Source organism: Aegilops tauschii, chromosome 2, assembly GCF_002575655.3.
Source record: "Aegilops tauschii subsp. strangulata cultivar AL8/78 chromosome 2, Aet v6.0, whole genome shotgun sequence".
NCBI lineage: Eukaryota > Viridiplantae > Streptophyta > Magnoliopsida > Poales > Poaceae > Aegilops > Aegilops tauschii.
In genome coordinates this window covers 154,020,562-154,044,233 of record NC_053036.3, presented here as the reverse complement: position 1 = coordinate 154,044,233, position 23,672 = coordinate 154,020,562, and positions in this window count along the sequence as shown.

Sequence of the window (23,672 nt, the reverse complement as noted above, 5' to 3'; positions counted from 1 at the left end):
CATCTGCTTAGTTTAGACATGTTCTGTAATGCCACCTGTTTAGTTTCTATATCATATATGGGAATTATGCAGTCTCATGTCTTTTAGCCAGCCATAATATATGTGAAATGTGCAATGCCACCTGTTTAACCAGGCATCATATATTTGAATGATATCTTACCCATCCTGTTCTTCATTACATTTCCATTTGTCGACAATGTTTGTACATTAAACTACTATTCCTGTGAATCAGCCATTTGGGTGGGAGATGGAAAAATCTGGAGTGAAAACAAGGCTTTCAGAGCAGACAGTGCTACCTGTCGAAGCAGATCTCTTGTTGGGTCCCGATAGCTCCTCAGAGATGGATTCAGAGACAGATGACCAGTCCTATTCCTCCACTGAGGTGTATGCTCTAACTTGGCACGGTTATACTGCTCATATCATGCATACGGTGTCTTGCATTGCATAGTTTAGACATCATATACACAATATTCAACACCATGCTCTTAGTTCAAACATCATATCGAATGCCCTCTGTTTAGCATATAAATCACATATGTGAATTAAATGATGCGATCCTGATTACTTAGATAACATGTAGGTGAATTATGTCATGCGATCCTGTTTAGTTATTCATCATATCTTTGAATTATGTTATGCTATGCTATCCAGTTTAGATAGACATCATATATGTGAAATTATGTCATGCTATCCGTTTTAGTTAAACAATATACATGTCAACTATTTCATGCCCTCTTTTTTCCACACTATCTATTGCATCTGTCTCTCATACAATGTCTGTACATTCAACTATGTTTCCTGTTTATCAGCCATTTGAATTGGAGCGGGTGATGCCAGTATCTAGCGGACTAAAAACACGGTCTTCAAATAAAACAGTGCTACCTCTTGGTGGAGATAGCACCCCGGTTGTACATGCACAAGAACCAGCCCTACCACACATAACCCAAACTCTCGCAGATTGTACCCCTACTGCGATGGACAGAGAACCAGCTTCACCCAATCTAACCCCAGCCGATAGTAACCCAGTTCCTGTTGACACAGCACCATCTCCACCACAGAGCTCCCAAACAAGAGCAGTTAGTAAGGCAGCTCTAGTGCCCAAAGGGCCAGTACTATCACGACGAACCCCAACTCCACCAGTTAGTACGCCTATTCCTGTGGAGGAAGCACAACCAGCTAGTCATAGTTTAGCATCTATCGCATTTGATGTTGTTAAATCGTATGTGCGTATCTTCCCATCTTGGAAATATTATACTGAAGATGAAGGAAAATGCCAGTTGCAGGTGTTTGTCCAGGAGTTATGTGTAAGTAATGTTATTCATGGCAATTACTTTGCTTCGTCCCATACATCCTACCTCCATGATGGTTATAATACAGCAAATTTTCCAATTTTTCTCTATAGAGAAGGACCGATTTGGAAACTCAGGATGAGGTGACCTGTGCTAATACCTCTGCTATCTTCAAGAATGCTTGGTGGCAGTATCGGAATTACGTGAAGAAAACATACTTCATCGGCGAAGAAACTCATCAAATTCCCTTACGTTCTCTTGAGACACATTTACTGGACGATGACTGGGAACGCCTTGTTCTGTACTGGTCCCGAACCAAGAATGTGGTAAGGTCTATGAGCTCATTTTCTATTTTTAAGTATTATATTCTTGCGTCGTACTGTACTCTGTTCATGTAGAACAAGTGCCTAAACCTGAAGAACAACTGTTCTAATTTAAGATTCCATTTCTATCATAGTTCAAAAAAGCGCTAGGCGTTAATTGTGCGTTTTGCCACCGCCTTGCGCTTTACTGACCAAAGCGCATGCTTATGCGCAGTTATGCACAGATTATGCGTAGTTATGCGCAATGCGTTTTGCCAACGCCTAGAGCCTAGGCTCGCTTAGGCGCGCCTTTTTTAACTATGATTGCTTTGCTCTTGTATCACTGTATTTACTCATACAAACTTATTTTTAAATTGAAGGATCCAATCGAAACTCCAATGGCACAGCAGGTATGTCCACGCATGTTTCTTTACTAGGTTTGCTCTTATCAATAGCTCTATTGATTTCAATTTCACTTGTGTATACAGTTGACTTTCATATCATGCACATTACTAGCATCACAACAGAGCCAATAGTGTTGTTGTACATGTAGACCCATGGTACCCATCTGAAATCTTGTTGTGCCGTGTAGTTTCCCATGCTTTGTATTCTTTCACTGCTGCTTTGTCTTGAACTGATATGATTTGAACTGTGTCTCTATTTTGATTTGGCAAGACAATGCAGTGACCATAGGACATAGATATATGTTTGTTTGATGCTTTTATTATGTACTAGTACTTGGCAATAGAAGACTTGGTAGTTTAATCCTGTCCACCTTACTAATGAACTGGTTCACCGAAATGAGTTTCATATACTAGTACATGCTAAACTTGTTATGTGTCTGCTTGTTTCTTCTTTTAGAATGCTGATAGAATATTGGGGAAGAGTGCCTTATTAAGCAATGGTAAAGGAAGTAATGCAGATAAGGTTCAGGATAGTGACACATCCTTGTTGGTCTCCAACAAAGCTGATAAAACAGCTAAGGAAGACTATCTTGAAGACAGCGAGACAACCCCAAAGTCTTGTCTTGGTTTAGTGTTCGAGTTACTGGCCACTACCGCTTGCACAAGCTATTCAAACTCACTGTCTGAATCAGTTCGGTTTCTTGAGTCTCAACTACAAGTTGAAAGACATCGATCAGCTGTGCTGCGACAAGAAGCGGAAGGACTGCGGAAGTCCTGGAGCATTCAGATGCATACTTTCTGGTGCAACAGCAAGCGTTGGAGGATTTTAGCGCCAAACAGGACAAAGCTAATCAGCTTGCTAAGATTATTGCCAGCATGGTGGATACCCAGGATAACGTTTCTTGAGCTCTTCTGAAGTTGTTTCAGTTATGCTCTTGTTTTGCTGCCGCGTTTATTTGCACTGGTGGCCAATTTTGATGGCCAATGCATGTAATGTGCTGCTTTGTTCCCTATATTTGCATTGGTGGTGAACTTTGATGCCCAGTGGATGTAATATGTGTAATAGCGGTAATAGGCTAGCGTTAATTGCTTGCTTATTTATTTCCTTATTGTCTTGTTTAGTTGTTTGCTTGTAGTCACTACAGTTTTTTTCTGTTTTTTTCTAGTGGCCACAATAGCCTATTTTTGGTAACTAGGCCAAAATAATCATGGCAACACACGGACTGTTGTAACCATGGGCCTCATGCAGGCCGTATGATCCATGGGCCTTCGTCCGGCTGTAGGATCCATGGGCCTTCTACGGGGCATATCATCATTCCGCCAATCATGGGCCGTACTATTCGTGGACCATAACGGGCCGTTAATAGGCCGTATTTGATAACTCTATGAAAACAGCCCAATGGGTTTATTTTGACATGAAAACGGCCCAACGTATTAACGGTCCGCAAACGGGCCGACTGTAACGACGGGCTGAATTTGGCCCACAAGCAGAAAATGATAGTAACGGGTCGTATGTAACTGAATTCTGCAAATGAGCCCAAGAATCAATGGGCCCTGAGAAGGCCGAAAGATAACTTGGGCTGGAAACGGCCCAATGGAATAACGGGCCGTTAATGGGTATAAAGTGATACACTGTTCATTACGGGCCAGTTTCACCACGGGCCGTTAATGGGCCAAGAGTTACAAAGGTCCTCATATGGGCCGAAAGAAGTCATGGGCCACCCATGGCCCGGAAGTTAAAACGGGTTGAATCATATTGGACGGCCTAGATGACGCTACTGGGCCTAATTTGGATAGGGCGTAACGGGCCCTGGGTTAGCGGGCCGTAAATGGGCTATATGCGAACAGGCCGTTAACAGGCTTTCCGTGGGCCGGCCCGCCACCTTTTGACCAAGGCAAACGGGCCGGCCTTTTCACAGGAATGGGCCTCTGTTGGGCCATGCCACGTGTCGCCGTATCATAGGCGCCTTCGGTCCAATGAGCGGATGACATCTGTCCCAACGGTGAGCCGACACGTGTTTCCTCCAGCCAATGATGATTTTACACGTGGAAAATCCCCATTGGTCAGGGCTATTAACGGGTTATCGGATCCAAAACCCGACCCGATAGCTTAACGGCGTTCCGTTACGGTGGATGCCACGTGTCGGTCACCCTTAACGAAAGCACTTCTATGACGCGCGATTTATCGTCATGGAACTGGACACTTCCGTGATGATAATTTTGGTAATGTCATGGAACACTTCTACGACAGCACAGGTATGACTATCTTGATTCTGTCATAAAATCGTCATGGATGTACATGCATGACAAAAAATGCGACCTACTGTGACAAACACGTATCATCACGGAAGTGTATTTTTTGTAGTGATATCGTATAATCATACCCACGGATACTTGAGGTGACATTGGAGTATCTAGGTGACATTTTGGTTTTGGTTGATTTGTGTCTTAAGGTGTTATTCTAGTACAAACTCTATGATAGATCGAACGGAAAGAATAGCTTCATGTTATTTTACTACGGACTCTTGAATAGATCGATCTGAAATGATAACTTTGAGGTGGTTTCGTACCCTACCATAATCTCTTCGTTTGTTCTCTGCTATTAGTGACTTTGGAGTGACTCTTTGTTGCATGTTGAGGGATAGTTATGTGATCCAACTATGTTATTATTGTTGAGAGAACTTGCACTAGTGAAAGTATGAACCCTAGGCCTTGTTTCAACGCATTGCAATACCGTTTGTGCTCACTTTTATCATTAGTTACCTTGCTGTTTTTATATTTTCAGATTACAAAATCCTTTATCTACCATCCATATTGCACTTGTATCACCATCTCTTTGCCGAACTAGTGCACCTATACAATTTACCATTGTATTGGGTGTGTTGGGGACACAAGAGACTCTTTGTTATTTGGTTGCAGCGTTGTTTGAGAGAGACCATCTTCATCCTACGCCTCCCATGGATTGATAAACCTTAGGTCATCCACTTGAGGAAAATTTGCTACTGTCCTACAAACCTCTGCACTTGGAGGCCCAACAACGTCTACAAGAAGAAGGTTGTGTAGTAGACATCACACACCCAGCAACTTCCTTGCCGAGGTTGTCAACCTTGGCCTTCTTGGCGGTTCCGTGGTTGCCGGATTCCTCGATGGCAAGCACAATCTTGCCCCTGTGCTTCCTATTGCACCGTCGGCCCTTCTTTGCCGAGGCGACGGTGTCTTCATCTCCAGAATCGCTTCCCGTGCCGGCATCTTCGCCGGGGTACTTCCTTCCTTCTTCAGCCCGAGCACATCTGTTGGCCAAAACATACAGTTCGGCAACATCCCTAACCTTGTTCATGGCCAGCTCTTCACGCATCTTGCGGTTGAGCACGTTCTGAGGAAACGCGCTGATGAGAGCGGTAGGATGAACATCTGGGATGTTGTACTGCACATGGCTAAATCTCTGTATGTACTAGCGCAAGGATTCGCCATCCTTCTGGGGGATGAGATGCAAATCACTTGCGTGGCCAGGAGCTTGATGGCCTCCGGTAAAGGCACCAACAAACTCATGGCACAAGTCCGACCAAGAGGAGATGGAATCTACTGGCAGGTGCATCAACCACGACCTGATGTTGGGTTTGAGCACCAACGGGAAGTAGTTGGCGAGCACCTTGCCGTCCTAAGCCCCGGCAACTTGCATCGCAATGGTGTATACGATCAGGAACTCGAACGGATGAGTCTTGCCGTCGTACTTCTCCGGGACTTCTGGTTTGAACGTGTGGGTAGTGGGCCACTGGAACTGCTGCAGCTCACAGGTAAAAGTTGGACAACCTACCTTGTAAGGCAGGTCACCAGAATCTCCCGGCGCAGGCATGTACGCAGTCGGCCCTGCACGCCTATCAGATTGATGGCGTGCTTCCCGTCACCGCTCGATGGTAGTTTGAGCGTCCTCTTTAACCCGCTCCCGAAGAACTTGACGTTGGTCGCGACGAGCTCGTGGATCGGACGAAGCCATGGATCCATCATCACGGGCATCGACCTGCCGAGCTGGCGACCATTGCTATCGTGGTGGAGGGGAGTGCACCGTGGTTGCGGCGCCTCCGGCCCTTCCGCCATCGGCACGCGCCGACTCGGTGGACCGACGCTGCGAGGGGACCTCCTCCTGGGTTGATCTTTATTGGCATGGCTAATAAGGCTCTGGATTGCAGCCCTCCACTCTTCTTGCTTATCCGCAGCAGGAGGGACGTCGAGGAGTAACTGCAATTGCGCTAATGCTTCTACTGGCGTAGGTGGCAGCAACAAGCGTGAGCAACGGGAGGTGCTCGAACTTGTAACCATGTTAGAAGGAGCGTCGTCACGGTTCTGCGGCCGTGCGCCATCTTGACCAGCATCTTGGTGTGCATGCCGGCCCTGCGCATCTCGAGAATGATGCAGAGGGATCTTCCCATGGCGGCGCCTGGGGTCACCAACATCGCGGCCCTGCTCGTCGTGCACGATATGGGAGGACCGCGGCGCGGGCACCGACAGGGGTGTCTTGGAAGTCACCGCGCCGCCAGTAGGCAGCACGGCTCCGCCTTTGGAGGTCCCCGCACTACCCGTAGGCGGCACGGCTCCGTCCTTGGACGCGGCGGCGAGCGGCTCGTCGTCTCAGGCACAAACGATGCCGCTCGCCTGGTTTTGGTTGCCAGAATGTTGTGGATGCTTGCGATCCGCACCTCCGCCACCATCCATGACTACTCCATCACCCGTCTGCGCTGGCAAGGGCGGATTGGCTCCAGACGAACCAATTGTCGTGATCCCTTTCTTCTTGGGAGCCATGGTGATCGAGGAGATGACGCGCTAACCGCTATATCAGGTTTGCAAAACCTTCTCCCCCTACCTGGCGCGCCAAAGATGTCGGTGGGAAACGACACCTACGGGATCACTTGGATCCCTTCTACGGTTTGGCAGAGAAGAGGGGTGGTGCAAAGAGCATATCTAATGATCAACACGATGGATCTTTACCCAGGTTCGGGCCGCTAAGCAGCGTAAAACCCTAGTCCTGCTTGAGTGTATATTCTGTGTTCTTGAGCTTCGGCTAGCTGCTATGCATGCAAGATGGGCCGAGAGGTTCAAAAGTCTGAATCCTCCTCCAGTATGCCTTGGCCTCCTTTTATATGTCCAAGGGGTTGCCACAGTGGCACACGGGAGGTGTAAAGTAGCTACAGTGTCTATGTTTATCATCGGCCTCTTAGGACAAACACATTAAATGCGCTGCTTACGTGCCCTTCAGCTTTATCAGGGGCGGGAGTAGAACCCGTCCTGTCCGTCGCCGCCCCGCTCCGTCTTGACACGCGTCCATGCCAACGAGGCCTGCAACGCCAAGTTGGTTGGCCAGCTGCTGCGCTGGAGAGGTGGCAGGATCTTCACCAAGATCTGCATGCCACCACGCTGGTGCTTGCTACGCCGGCAAGCCGGCCACCTCGTTGGAGTGGTGACGGGGTGGCGAAGTCTTGCCACGGTCTTGCTGATGTCCCCGGCAAAGGATCTTGCCAGGGTCTCGCAGACGTCCTCGACAAGGATATCGCTAGGCACTTTGTCTCTTGGCCTTCACAAAGATCTGCACGCCACTACGCGCGCGCCCCTGGGTCTTGGCCTTAACATTGTCGATGGTTTCAGAGCTCTCAACCTCAAGGGTGGTGCTCTTGTTGCTGCTCTGCAAGTCGTCCCGGCAAGGATCTTGCCGGGGCCTCGCAAGCCGTCCCGGCAAAGATCTTGCCGGGGGTCCAGCTCATCCTCTGTTCTCTGGTTTCTGGCTTGGCCGCTTCTCTTCACCTTGTATCTCGTTTTTATCCTTGATCGCCCTCTTCATGCCTCGCCGTGCGTGTGGCTAAGACTGCCCGTGCACAAGTATGGGGTGCTAAAGGGCCCAAACTTTAGTACACCGACACCGCAGTGTAGCATCCCAGCTGGAGCTGTCCTCTAATGATGGCGGAGTGGCTGAGCAAAGAAGATGGACCGGTGCCATTGGCGATTGTGGGAGAAGCAGACAAGATAAGCTACAAGGAGGGAGGGGAAAATGTGACGCAGGACTCGCCATCCGTGAGGGTTTATATAGCAGGCCGATAAGCATGGGGATTTTGGGGGATTTCGTCGAGTCGGGCGGGAAGCTTGCGTGGCTATGCGCGGGAACCTACATGGTTGCTCGTTAACGGTCTCACCGACGATTCACTGGCGCCACTTCAAGCCACCGTTTGGCCAAAAGAGCGCCCCTGCGCGCTGCTCAAGCTTGCGCTCGAAGCTGTGTGCGACAGCGGCGCGAGAAGACGTGCGAGAGGAGGACGAAACGACACGTATACATATGGCTAATAAAAAACGTTTACGATTTAATTACCTACTACCCCCATCCTGGTTTATAAGTCCTCTTTATTTTTATGGCAAATTTTGACTAGAGATTTAACGAATAAAATACGAATGCATGTCGCCAAAGATTATATCGTTGGATTCGTATTTGAACATAGTTTCCAATTATATTATTTTTATAACATGCATTAACAATTTGTTAGTTAATTTAACGTCAAAATATGGCCCGGAATATAAAGGGGACTAATAGATCCAGACGGAGGTAGTAGCACACGGCCGCTCTCTACGCAGCATCGCAACTGTCGGCCGGCTTGTAGACGACCATTCCCTGCGTGTTCAACTGATGTATGCGTGTGGTTGCTCGCGGTTGAGGCGCCCGCGGCGCGCTCTGCTCGCATCCCATTGCATGTGCTCTGCTATCGCGTCCCTCCGTGTGCTCTGCCTGCGTCCCTCCACGCACGCTGCCGATGCTTGGGGCCGGCGCACGATCAAGTACGTTCGTGCTGCCATTATGCATGCGGTTGCGCCGAGCGCGGCGCCATGATGTAGTTACCCGCTGCAAAAACTGCCATGTGAACGTGCCGAGAATCCAGGCCACCCAGTCCCCATTTATTCCCGCAGCCATTTACCTTCATCTCTTGCGCCACATGACACAATAAGGACACCCACGACGACACATACAAAGAGGACGTCCAACATTTCCAATGGCGCTCCCCGTGGCTCCAATGGTGCTCCCATCGGCCGAGGACGTCAACGAGGGGCAGTTCACCATGCATCACATAGTGGACACCCACATAAGGGGGAAGGACCTCTCGGTGGTGTACATGAACGAGACAGTCTCGGTGGAGAGCTCCATCCAAACTATGGAGGAGTTGCTTGCTGTGGACAGGTACCAAGTGGTCCGCTTCGACCTCGAGTTCACCAGCGGTCGTGCCGGGCAAGATCAGAAGGTTGTCGTCGCCCAGTTGTGCATGTGACATGACGTCCTCGTCTACCACTACCACCTGTCCACAAGGCCTTGCGAGCGTTTCTCCAGGTTTATCAACAGTTTCGCTACGGTGTGCACCACCAACGATCTAGAAGCGCTCAAGGTTTCGGGCTTGCTCTGCCAGAATCTTGTCGACATCCTTGTCCACTACAAGGTTTGCGGCAGCACCAACAACAAACAGAGCTCCCTGGTTGACCTCGCCTCGGCCATCATCAACCCCTGCTGAATGAAGATGAAGGATGAGAGCAAGAAGGACAAGAACGCATGGCAGATTGCGGTCGCGCGCACGCAGCTTGTTAGCATGCGCATGGCAACTACGGCCACGCTCTTGCCAGAGTGGGCCGCCAAAGTTTCCCTCATGATGCGGGTCCACGTCCCAATCTTTCACCGACGATGATTGAATAGTGAAATGATATTTGGGGAGCGAGCTAGTGTGCTTGACGTGCCGGCTGTGGACTGTAGCCGACGCACCTTGATGTCTACTACGCAACTTTATTCTTGTAGACACGTGTTGGGCCTCCAAGCGCAGAGTTATGTAGGACAGTACAAATTTTCCCACAAGTGGATGACCTAAGGTTTATACTTCTGTGAGAGGCATAGGATGAAGATAGTCTCTCTCAAACGACCTTGCAACCAAATACAAGAAATCTCTTGTGTCCCCAACACACCCAATACAATGGCAAATTGTATAGGTGCACTAGTTCGGCGAAGAGATGGTGATAAAAGTGTAATATGGATGGTAGAAAATATATTTTTATAATCTGAATAAATAAAAACGGCGAGGTAGCAATTGATAAAACGGAGTACAAACGGTATTGCAATGCTTGAAAATGAGGCCTAGGGTCCATACTTTCGCTAGTGCAATCTCTCAACAATGATAATATAATTGGATCATATAACCATCCCTCAAAGTGCGATGAAGAATCACTCCAAAGTTCCTATCGAGCGGAGAACATAAGAAGAAATTGTTTGTAGGGTACGAAACCACCTCGAAGCTATTCTTTCCGATCGATCTATCCAAGAGTTCGTACTAAAATAACACCAAATAATTTCAAATTCATAATACTCAATCCAACACAAAGAACGTCAAAGAGTGCCCCAAGATTTCTACCGGAGAAACAAAGACAAAAACGTGCATCTACCCCTATGCATAGATTACCCCAATTAATGTCACCCCGGGAATCCGTGAGTTGAGTGCCAAAACATATATCAAGTGAATCAACATAATATCCCATTGTCACCATGGGTATTCATATGCAATACATATATCAAGTGCTCTCAAATCCATAAAAGTATTCAATTCAATAAAACGAAATCTCAAAGGGAAAACTAAATTCATCACAACAAGATAGAGAGGGGAAAACACCATATGATCCGACTATATTAACAAAGCCCATGATACATCAAGATCATGACATCTCAAGAACACGAGAGAGAGAGAGAGAGATTAAACACATAGCTACTGGTACAAACCCTCAGCCCCGAGGGTGGACTACTCCCTCCTCATCATGGTGGCCGCCGGGATGATGAAGTTGGCCACAGGTGATGATTCCCCCCTCCGACAGGGTGCCGAAACGGGGTCTAGATTGGTTTATCGTGGCTATAGAGCCTTGCGTCAGTGGAACTTCTGATCTAGGTTAACCCCGAGGGTTTTTGGAATATTTGGGAATTTATAGGGCGAAGAGGGGGTGCGGGAGGCCACCGAGGTGGGCACAACCCACCTGGGAGCGCCTGGGCCCCCAGGCGCGCCCTGGTGGGTTGTGCCCCCCTCGGGGCACCCCCAGGTGCTTCTCTGGCCCACTGGATGTCTTCTGGTCCATAAAAATCCATAAAAAGTTTCGCGGTGTCTGGACTCCGTTTGATATTGATTTCCTATGATATAAAAAACAAGCAAAAACAGCAACTGGCACTGGGCACTGGGTCAATAGGTTATTCCCAAAAAATGATATATAGTTTCTATAAAATGATTGTAAAACATCCCAGAATGATAATATAACAGCATGAATACTTCATAAATTATAGATACGTTGGATACGTATCAGCATCCCCAAGCTTAATTCCTACTCGTCCTCGAGTAGGTAAATGATAAAAGAAATAATTTGTGAAGTGTGAATGCTAGCAAAGTGCATAAGTTTGACCAATGATAATTTCAATCACTTTTCCTAGCATCATAACAACAATTCTTTCTTATAAAACTTCTCATGTTAAAGTAGCAACCAATTCACATGTTAAGGTTCAAAGAATGAATTCTCTTGAAACTCAACGACCTGTGTTCTCAATCACCAAACAATTGCAATTCAACTTATTCAACAGAGTCTAAGTAAGAGCTCCACATACTCAACCATCATATAGTCTTCTATGATTGCTAACATTCACCGCATACACATGAGCAAAACGTTTCAACCGGACATATAGAAAGATAGGGGCTTATAATTTCGCCTCCCAACGTATTCACCTCAAGGGTGATGTCAACAATAATAACTCATGCTACCCATATCCAAATAGATATATGTGCCTAGATCTTTTCTCACCACATGATGCTTGCCAAAGTTGAAAAAAAAGGAATAGAGAGAAAAACTTTGACTCTTGCATGAAAGTAAATACGTAAAAGTAAAAGATAGGCCCTTCGCAGAGGGAAGCACAGGTTGCCATGCACTTTTTGTTTGTAGGCTCAACCCCTTAGTGCAAAAGAACATCACGTTATATTGCCCCTTATGATAGCAACCTTTATTATGTAGTCTGTTGCTTTTATTTCGTTTCCATCACAAGTTCGTACAACACTCAATTTTCTCTTACACTAAATGATCTAACACTTTTAGAAGCAATTTTTATTGCCATATTGCACCGATGACAACTTACTTAAAGGATCTTGATCAATCCTTAGGTAGGTATGGTGGACTCTTGAAAATAAGATTTGGGTTTAAGGCTTTTTGGATGCACAAGTAGTATCTCTACTTGGTGCGGAATTTTTGGCTAGCAAAGATGGGGGCAAGCACCACATGTTGAAGGATCTGTGACAATATAACTTCTATGTGAATATGAACAAACATAATTCATTATGTTGTCTTCCTTGTCCAACGTCAACAATTTTGGCATATAATATTTTGATGGGGGCTCACAATCACAAAAGATTTCCAAGATAGTGTATTTGCATGTGAAAGTTCTCTTCCTTCTACTAATCATTCATGAATTGCTTGTATGACCAAAATTGTGATTGTCAAGCTTCAAAAGCTTTCACTTTCTAAACCCAATGTGAAGCTACCACTGGGCATGATATAATTTCAACTTCATGATATTCAATTCATTCAACAATTTACTCATAGGATATAAGTGAAGCACAAGAGTAAATGACAAGCTACTCCAAAAAGATATAAGTGAAGATCAAACGAGTAGTTAAGTAAATGGGTAGCTATTTGAGGGCTCTCTCTTATTAAAAAACTTCAGATCTAAGTATTTTATTAAAACAACAAGAAAAATGAAAATAAAATGACATTTCAAGGATAGCACAACTCATGTAAAGAAGCAAAAACTTAGGCTCAACCGATACTAACCGATAATTGTTGATGAAGAAAGGTGGGATGCCTACCGGGGCATCCCCAATCTTAGATGCTTGACACTTCTTGAAATATTATCTTGGATGCCTTGGTAATCCCCAAGGTTGAGCTTTTGTGTCTCCTTAATTCCTTTTATATCACGGTTTCCCTAAATCTTAAAAACTTCATCCACACAAAACTCAACAAGAACTCGTGAGATAAGTTAGTATAAACCAATGCAAAAACCTTATCATTCTCTACTGTAGCAAATCACAAAAAATATTATTCAACATTGCGTACTAAATGCCTCTGCATATTTAATACTCCTATCCTGAAATAGAATCATTAAACAAGCAAACATATGCAAGCAATGCAAACATAACAGCAATCTGCCAAAACAGTATAGTCTGTAAAGAATGCAAAAGTATCAATACTTCTTTAAATCCAAAAATTATGAAAATTTACCACACAGCGGAAAATTTATCAGAGCTTATTGTGCAAAAAGTTTGAACATTTTATCACATTCTGACTTTTCTAGGGAATTTTTGCAACAGTGGAAAACTTTCTGTTTCGAAACAGCAACATGTATACTTGCAAAATAAGCATGGTGAAGGCTATCCTTGACAATTTTATTGAAGTAAAAGATGCAAAATATTATTATAGATAGCAGCAAGAAAATCCTAACAAAATAAAAATGACGCTCCAAGTAAAACTGATATCATGTGACGAATAAAAATATAGGCTCAAGTAAAGTTACCGATATTGTTGGAGACGAAAGAGGGGATGCCTTCCGGGGCATCCCCAAGCTTAGTTGCTTGGATCTTACTTGAATATTACCTTGGGGGTGCCTTGGGCATCCCCAAGCTTAGGTTCTTGTCACTCCTTATTCTCCTCATATCGATATCTCACCCAAAACTTGACAACTTCAATCACACAAAACATAACGGAACTTTCATGAGATGGATTAGTATAATAAAGAGCAAATCATGTCACTTTGGTACTGTCAAAGACAAGATTGATAATTGTTTCCAAACAATGCCTACTGTAGCATATCATTTCCACAATTTATATTGAGCAACATAAGCCATAGAAACTAGAAAACAAGCAAACTATGCATCGAAAACGGAATCTGTCGAAAACAGAACAGTCTGTAATGATATGCAGAATAACCATACTTCTGCTACTCCAAAAGTTCTACAAAATTAGGACAACGTAAAAAATTGTATATCAATCATGTGTAAAAAAATTCAGAATTTTTCGACGCTCCAGTGAATTTAAACAATTCTGTCTCTGGAAGCAAAAGTTTCTGTTTTTGCATAGAATCAAGTCAACTATCATCCACACTATCCCAAAGGCTTTACTTGGCACTTTATTGAAACAAAAGCTATAAAACATTATTACTACAGTAGCTTAATCATGTGAACACATAAAAACAGCAGGTAAAAGTGTTGGGTTGTCTCCCAACAAGCACTTTTCTTTAATGCCTTTTTAGCTAGGCATGATGATTTCAATGATGCTCGCATAAGAATAGTAATTGAAACACGAAAAAGAGCATCATGAATCACATGGCAAGAACATTTAAGCCTAACCCACTTCCTATGCATAGGGATTTTGTGAGCAAATAAATTGTGAGAGCAAGAATCAACTAGCATAGGAAGGCAAAACAAGCAATACTTCAAGACTTTCAATAAAAAGAGACAAAACTTGATATTAGTGAGAAGCCTACAAGCATATGTTCCTCTCTCATAATAATTTTCAGTAGCATCATGAATGAATTCAACAATATAACTATCACATAAATCATTCTTTTCATCATCTACAAGCATAGAAATTTTATTACTCTCCACATAAGCAAATTTATTCTGATGAATAGTAGTGGGAGCAAACTCAACAAAATAACTATCATGGGATTGAAAATTGAAATCATGATGACAAAGTTTCATGGTTATCATTAATTCAATATAGCATACATGTCATCACCATAATCATCATAGATAGCAACTTTTTTATCATATTTAATTGAAACCTCTTCCAAAATAGTGGATTCATCACTAAATAAAGTCATGACCTCTCCAAATCCTCTTTTATCATTGTTATAAGATTCAACACCCTCCAAAATAGCGGGATCATTAACTAAAGTTGACACTCTTCCAAACCCACATTCATCATTGTAATCATCATAAATAGGAGGCATGCTACCATTATAACAAATTTGCACATCAAAACTTAGGGGAATAAAAATATCATCTTCATCAAACATAGCATCTCCAAGCTTACGGCTTTTCATAACATTAACATCATGGACATTCAAAGAATTCATACTAATAACATTGCAATCATGCTCATCATTCAAAGATTTTTTCGTAAAACATTTTATAGAGTTCTTCTTCTATCAATTGAGCACAATTTTCCTTTCCATCATTTTCACGAAAGACATTATAAAGATGAATAATATGATGCAACCTGAATTCCATTTTTTGTAGTTTTCTTTTATAAACCAAACTAGTGATAAAACAAGAAACTAAAAGATTTAATTGCAAGATCTAAAGATATACCTTCATGCATTCATGTCCCCGGCAATGGCGCCAGAAAAGAGCTTCGTTGACGGGATGTGAGTGCCGCTTACCTAACCTCCCCGGCAACGGCGCCAGAAATGAGCTTGATGTCTACTACGCAACTTTATTCTTGTAGACACGTGTTGTGCCTCCAAGCTCAGAGTTTTGTAGGACAGTAGCAATTTTCCCTGAAGTGGATGACCTAAGGTTTATCAATCCATGGGAGGCGTAGGATGAAGATAGTCTCTCTCAAACAAACCTGCAACCAAATACAAGAAATCTCTTGTGTCCCCAACACACCCAATACAATGGCAAATTGTATAGGTGCAGATAAAAGTGTAATATGGATGGTAGAAATATATTTCTATAATCTGAATAAATAAAAACAACAAGGTAGCAATTGATAAAATGGAGCACAAACGGTATTGCAATGCTTGAAAATGAGGCCTAGGGTCCGTACTTTCGCTAGTGTAATCTCTCAACAATGCTAATATAATTGGATCATATAACCATCCCTCAAAGTGCAATGAAGAATCATTCCAAAGTTCCTATCTAGCGGAGAACATAAGAAGAAATTGTTTGTAGGGTACGAAACCACCTCGAAGCTATTCTTTCCGATCGATCTATCCAAGAGTTCGTACTAACATAACATCACATAATTTCATATTCATAATACTCAATCCAACACAAAGAACCTCAAAGAGTGCCCCAAGATTTGTACAGGAGAAACAAAGACAAGAACGTGCATCAACCCCTATGCATAGATTACCCCAATTAATGTCACCTCGGGAATCTGCGAGTCGAGTGCCAAAACATATATCAAGTGAACCAAAATAATACCCCATTGTCACCACGAGTATTCATATGCAAGACTAATATCAAGTGCTCTCAAATCCATAAAAGTATTCAATCCAATAAAACGAAATCTCAAAGGGAAAACTTAATTCATCAGAACAAGATATAGAGGGGAAAACACCATATGATCCGACTATATTAACAAAGCCCACGATACATCAAGATCATGACATCTCAAGAACATGAGAGAGTGAGAGAGACAGAGAGAGAGAGAGATTAAACACATAGCTACTAGTACAAACCCTCAGTCCCGAGGGTGGACTACTCCGTCCTCATCATGGTGGCCGCCGGGATGATGAAGATGGCCATCGGTGATGATTCCCCCCTCCGGCAGGGTGCCGAAACGGGGTCTAGATTGGTTTCTCGTGGCTACAGAGCCTTGCGGCGGCGGAACTTCTGATCTAGGTTAACCCCGAGGGTTTTTGGAATATTTGGGAATTTATAGGGCAAAGAGTGGGTGCGGGAGGCCACTGAGGTGGACACAGCCCACCTGGGTGCGTTTGGGCCCCCCGGAGCGCCCTGGTGGGTTGTGCCCCCCTCGGGGCACCCCCCAGGTGCTTCTCTGGCCCACTGGATGTCTTCTGGTCCATAAAAAATCCACAAAAAGTTTCGCGGTGTTTGGACTCCGTTTGATATTGATTTCCTGCGATGTAAAAAAAAGCAAAAAACAGCAACTCGCACTGGGCACTGGGTCAATAGGTTAGTCCCAAAAATGATATAAGGTTGCTATAAAATGATTGTAAAACATCCATGAATGATAATATAACAGCATGAATACTTCATAAATTATAGATACTTTGGAGACGTATCACACCTTCTCGCGTAAGACGTATACATACTATACTCCGACGATGCTCCAAGATAATTTGTATTGCAACTCACACGGTTGTTGATAATAAACTATGTGCGATCTAATTGATTTTTCATCTTGATTTGAATTGCTAGAACTTTTATTTGCAGTGAATATGAAACTATAGGTGTGTCGTCAAAAAAATGGAATTATTGAGGGTTCGTTTGGACATTTTTTATACATTAACTTGGTTTTCTAGGAATTTCAGGTGCACAATTGAAAATTAAACTACATGCATATGCTCTGATGCACTAAAATGGGTTGTAAAATCATATATGTGTCCATGGGTTGATGCTTATGTCCCATGCAAGAAATGGGGATGAATTTCAAACACCTCGGCATTGTGGCTCGCCGGCAAACGTTGAGAAACTTGGTTTTTATTTCTAGTAAATCCGAAACTCGTCTGAAATTCATGAACCTTGGCGTCCTATCATGGAATGGCATCAACATGCGGGGGTACAAAAAATTGTCCCATTTGGGGCAGGTTTTGGTATAAGCTTCTCACAAACCAGAGCTTCTCACAACAAGCCTCATGGTTCCGGTAGGGAACGTGTCACCTTTGTGGACGAAACAATATTCATTGCCTCTTCTTGCTTTAATTTTTTTTCTACCGACAAAATAGAACAACAGGAATGTTGTGTTAAATTTTGGGATTTTTAGGGTTCGTTTGGACATTTTTATACATTAACTGAGTTTTCTACGCATTTATGTGCATACTTCAAATTTGAACTGCAGACACATGCTCCAGTGCATATAAATTGGTTGAAAAAAATCATATGTGTGTCCTTGGTTGCATGTTAGGTCCCATGCAAGAAATGGGAATGAATGTCAAACACCTTGCCACCGTCGCTCGGCCGCTAACATTGAGATACATGGTTTTTAAATTCTAGTAAACCGAAATCTCGTCTAAAATTTATGAAACTTGGCATGCTATCACGGAATGACATCAATATGCCATGGTAAAAATATTGTCCCATTTGGGGCAGGTTGGGGTATAAAGCTTCTCACAAATCAGAGCTTCTCACAACAAGCCTCATGGTTTCGGTATGAAACGTGTCACCTTTGTGGATGAAATGATATTCGTTGCGTCTTCTTGCTTTCAATTTTTTTCTAGTGTCAACATATAACAACAGGAGTGTTGTGTTAAATTTTGGAATTTTTTAGGGTTCGTTTGGACATTTTTAGGCATTAACTCAGTTTTCTATGCATTTATGTGCATAATTCAAATTTGAACCACATGCACATGCTCCAGTGCCTATAAATGGGTTGAAAATCAAATGTGTGTCCTTGGTCGCATGCTTAGGTCCCATGCAAGAAATAGGAATGAATGTCAAACACCTTGCCACCGTCGCTCGGTCGCAAACATTGAGATACATGGTTTTCAAATTCTAGTAAATCCAAAACTTGTTTGAAATTCATGAAACTTGGCATGCTATCATGGAGCAGCATCAACATGCTGTGGTAAAAAAATTGTCCCATTTGGGGCAGGCTTGGGTATAAGCTTCTCACAAACTAGGGCTTCTAACAACAAGCCTCATAGTTCCGGTGGGGAATGTGCCTCCTTCGTGGATGAAGCGATATTCATTGCCTCTTCTCATTTTCAATTTTTTTTCTAGTGGCAACATAGAGCAACAGGAGAGTCGTGTTCAAATTTGGAATTTCGGGGTTTGTTTGGACATTTTTATACATTAATTGAGTTCATGAAACTTGGCATGTTATCATGGAATGGCACCCGACATGTTGTGGTATTTTTCGTGTCATATTTGAGAAAAGGCGCACTTGAATAACAGCCAACAAAGCATTTTGAAACAAATGGCTGCCACTTTAACATGTCAAATGTTTGAATAATTCAAATCGTGTGCGTTCTGTTAACCATTCATGTGACGCCACACGTCACACTTTTAATGGCTAGGAGGTGCCGTGCAGACAGCTGCTTGAGTAGACAGAAGGTGTGCGAGCGCAGACCACTGCGCAGGCTGACCGGGAGGCGTACAAGCTGTCCTTCAATGCGCAGGCTCACCGGGAAGCGTGCGAGTTGTACACTGCGCACGCACACTAGAAGCGAGCCCTTTGACTTCCATGGCCACTCACCTTGCTCGCATAATCTCCATTAACGGCGCCCAAGCCGCTGTTTAATACAGGCGGCCTTACTGTTCGCCTCCCATTCCCCTCCCGCAGACTTCCACCAATGCCATGGCGCAGAAGGATCATCTACCACTAGTCTTCCAGTTTGGTGAAGTCGACTCCGAGTTGGACGAGATAGAAAATAAGGAGGAATGGGGTCTCATGGACATGGCCCTGAACGAGATGGCATGGCGGTTGCTGCCCCCGCGCCCGTCCCAGCTCCCATCCCCGCACCCGCGCCAGCGACCATCCCCGTAGCATTAACGGGCGGGTCGCCAAGCACTATCACAGAGCTAGAAGCTGCATGCGTCAGCAAGGTCCCCGCGGACCCGCACGAGCTCGTGTACATGCAAGCGCCAGTGCCTGTGACCATGTGCATCCCTGCACCCACCGCGGCGCCGATCCCCATGCGTTTGCTTGCACCCGACGTGCCCGTGCCCGTGCGCATGCCCTCCTCAGCGTCATGGGATGGCGCCGTCGATCGCTACCTCGCAACGCCATGAGTTGTCGTCCTCCCGCGCCCCGCCCATCGATCGCGCGATGATAGGATGTTTGATTTCCAAGTGAAGAACATTTTGTGCTGCCTAGAAGACTTCAACAACGGCGTCCCGGAGGACGACAACGATAATGCTGGCGCAGCATGCCGCCTCCGCCGCCGCCAAAATTAGGTTTTTGGGTTTAATACTGTATCTTGATCGTATGAATATAAAGTCCCAGTGTGACTGAATGAAAGATATGGTTTGAATGAACTTGCGTTTTTCTCTCTGAATGTACAAACTTATCAAATGATTTTTAAGAAAAAAATAGCAATGGTTTTTAAATATAAAACACTCATCACAAACTTTTTAGATAGAACACCCCTATGCAAACTGACAGCTTCCCCAGTAAGCCAAGGGAAAATGTACCGAGCAGGATTTGTGCAGTTCTTCATCGCAAACGTTTTAGATAGACACACGTATGCAAACTGACAGCTTCCCAGGTAAGCCAAGGGAAAATGTGTCGAGCAGGATTTGTGCAGCTCTTCATCGCAGACGTTTCAGATAGAACACCCATATGCAAAGTGAGAGCTATGGTCTTCCCCAGTAAGCTAAGGGAAAATTCACCGCACAGGATTTGTGCAGCTCTTCAACGCAAACAGTTCAGATTGAAGATGGTATGCAAAGCGAGACATCGCCACTAAGCCAAGAGAAAATCTGGCACGCAAGATTTGTACATCCCTTCAACGCAAACCGTTTTTTCAAATGACCCGTGTGCAACCACGTACAGAAAATTTGGTCACATTTGCATCTATCATATTGGGTATATTGCCATTTGTCAAGCTGCAAAGATTGACATTTGTTGATCTAGTAACATTGCCCTTTGTCAACCTTGTAACACTGCCATTTGTCAAAACTTGTAGCTAAAAGTCAGTAGCACAATCAAATTTTTGCAACTAAAATTCAGTAAGCTTAGATTTCATTCATAAATTAAGCAGTCGTTCTTTATACAAACAGTTCAACTCGACAGCTAAACCGACCAAACTTTTCCCCGATTGTTGCCAATCACGTACTAAAATAGCTAGTTCAAATATATATACTAGCTAATTTTAAGTATGGTGTACAATTCAACCACATCTATAGTCAGATGAATTGAACAAAATAGCCCCTAAATACTACTACTACGGAGGGGCTTTGTACTACTTCCAGCAGCTTCTCCTCTGCCAAGCACGCTCAGTAATAGGCAAAGGAGGAGGAGCCTACCGACGAGCCGGAAAACTGGAATCCGGTGCCTGCCGCTGCTGCACCTTTAGCGACGCTCACCTCGAACACCCTCTGCGCTCCAGACGACCTCGCTCGAAGCGGCGGGACTCCTCGTATATCTCCTCATTCCTCGCCTCTACGGCGTCATGTGCTATGGCCACAGTGGCTGTAAGACTCTTTGTGTGCTCGACGAGGAGCTCCTCCTCCTCCCGTAGGAACTCATTGTAGCGCGCAAGGTCGCTGACGCATGTGCGGGACTCCACCTCCACCTCCCACCTTCGGGCGGTGGTGGCGGAGTGGGTGATGACCCCGACGGTCGACGGTGGGCTGGCTACCACAACGGCCGATGGTGGGCTGGCGGCCACGACCACCACCTCCTGCCTTCTTGCCGCGGTGGCGGAGCGGGTGATGGCCACGGTGGCAAACAACAGGGTGGCAGACACGACAACCACCTCCCGCCTTCGGGCCGCGATGGCGGAGCGGGTGATGGCCCTGTGCTACCTCTTGAGCACTGCGTTGGTTTTCCCTTGAAGAGGAAAGGGTGATGCAGTAAAGTAGTGTAAGTATTTCCCCAAGTTTTTGAGAACCAAGGTATCAATCAAGTAGGAGACCACGCTCGAGTCCCATGCACCTACACAAACAAATAAGAACCTCGCAACCAACGCGATAAAGGGGTTGTCAATCACTTCATGGTCACTTACGAGAGTGAGATCTGATAGAGATGATAAGATAATATTTTTGGTATTTTTATGATAAAGAGTAAAAAGTAAAGAAAGCAAAATAAACGGTGCCAGAAATAGCTTGTTGACGGGAGATTAATATGATGGAAAATAGACCCGGGGGCCATAGGTTTCACTAGTGGCTTCTCTCAAGATAGCATAAGTATTACGGTGGGTGAACAAATTACTGTCGAGCAATTGATAGAATTGAGCATAGTTATGAGAATATCTAGGTATGATCATGTATATAGGCATCACGTCCGTGACAAGTAGACCGACTCTTGCCTGCATCTACTAATATTACTCCACACATCGACCGCTATCCAGCATGCATCTAGAGTATTAAGTTCATAAGAACAGAGTAACGCTTTAAGCAAGATGACATGATGTAGAGGGATAAACTCATGCAATATGATATAAAACCCATCTTTTTATCCTCAAGGGCAATAATATAATACGTGTCGTTTCCCCTACTGTCACTGGGATCGAGCACCGCAAGATTGAACCCAAAGCTAAGCACTTCTCCCATTGCAAGAAAGATCAATCTAGTAGGCCAAACCAAACTGATAATTCGAAGAGACTTGCAAAGATAACCAATCATACATAAAAGAATTCAGAGGAGATTCAAATATTGTTCATAGATAATCTTGACCATAAACCCACAATTCATCGGATCTCGACAAACACACCGCAAAAGAAGAGTTACATCAAATAGATCTCCAAGAGAATCGAGGAGAACTTTGTATTGAGATCCAAAGAGAGAGAAGACGCCATCTAGCTAATAACTATGGACCCGAAGGTCTGACGTAAACTACTCACACATCATCGGAGAGGCTATGGTGTTGATGTAGAAGCCCTCCGTGATAAATGCCCCCTCCGGCGGAGCGCCGGAAAAGGCCCCAAGATGGGATCTCACAGGTACAGAAGGTTGCGGCGGTGGAAATAGGGTTTTGGCTCTGTATATGATGTTTCCAGGGTATATGAGTATATATAGGCGAAGGAGGTCGGTCAGGAGAGCTACAAGGGGCCCACGAGGGTAGAGGGCGCGCCCAGGGGGGTAGGCGCGCCCCCGTGCCTCATGGCTTCCTCGTCGGTTGCTTGACATCCACTCCAAGTCCTCTGGATCACGTTTGTTCCGAAAATCACGTTCCCGAAGGTTTCATTCCGTTTGGACTCCATTTGATATCCTTTTCCTTTGAAACACTGAAATAGGCAAAAAACAGCAACTTGGGCTGGGCCTCCGGTTAATAGGTTAGTCCCAAAAATAATATAAAAGTGTATAATAAAGCCCATTAAATGTCCAAAACAGAATATATAATAGCATGGAACAATCAAAAATTATAGATACGTTGGAGACGTATCAAGCATCCCCAAGCTTAATTCCAGCTCGTCCTCGAGTAGGTAAATGATAAAAACAGAATTTTTGATGTGGAATGCTACTTGGCATAATTTTCAATGTAATTCTCTTATTTGTGGCATGAATGTTCAGATTCGAAAGATTCAAGATAAGAGTTTAATATTGACATAAAAGTAATAATACTTCAAGCATACTAACTAAGCAATTATGTCTTCTTAAAATAACATGGCCAAAGAAAGTTCATCCCTACAAAATCATATAGTTTGGTCATGCTCCATTTTCGTCACACAAGAATGCTCTCATCATGGACAACCCTGATGACAAGCCAAGCAATTGTTTCATACTTTAGTAATCTCAAACTTTTTTCAACTTTCACGCAATATATGAGCGTGAGCCATGGATATAGCACTATAGGTGGAATAGAATATGATGAAGGGGGTTATGTGGAGAAGACAAAAAAGGAGAAAGTCTCACATTGACGCGGCTAATCAACGAGGTAGGGAGATGCCCATCGATTTATGTCAATGCAAGGAGTAGGGATTGCCATGCAACGGATGCACTAGAGCTATAAATGCATGAAAGCTCAACAAAAGAAACTAAGTGGGTGTCCATCCAACTTGCTTGCTCACGAAGACC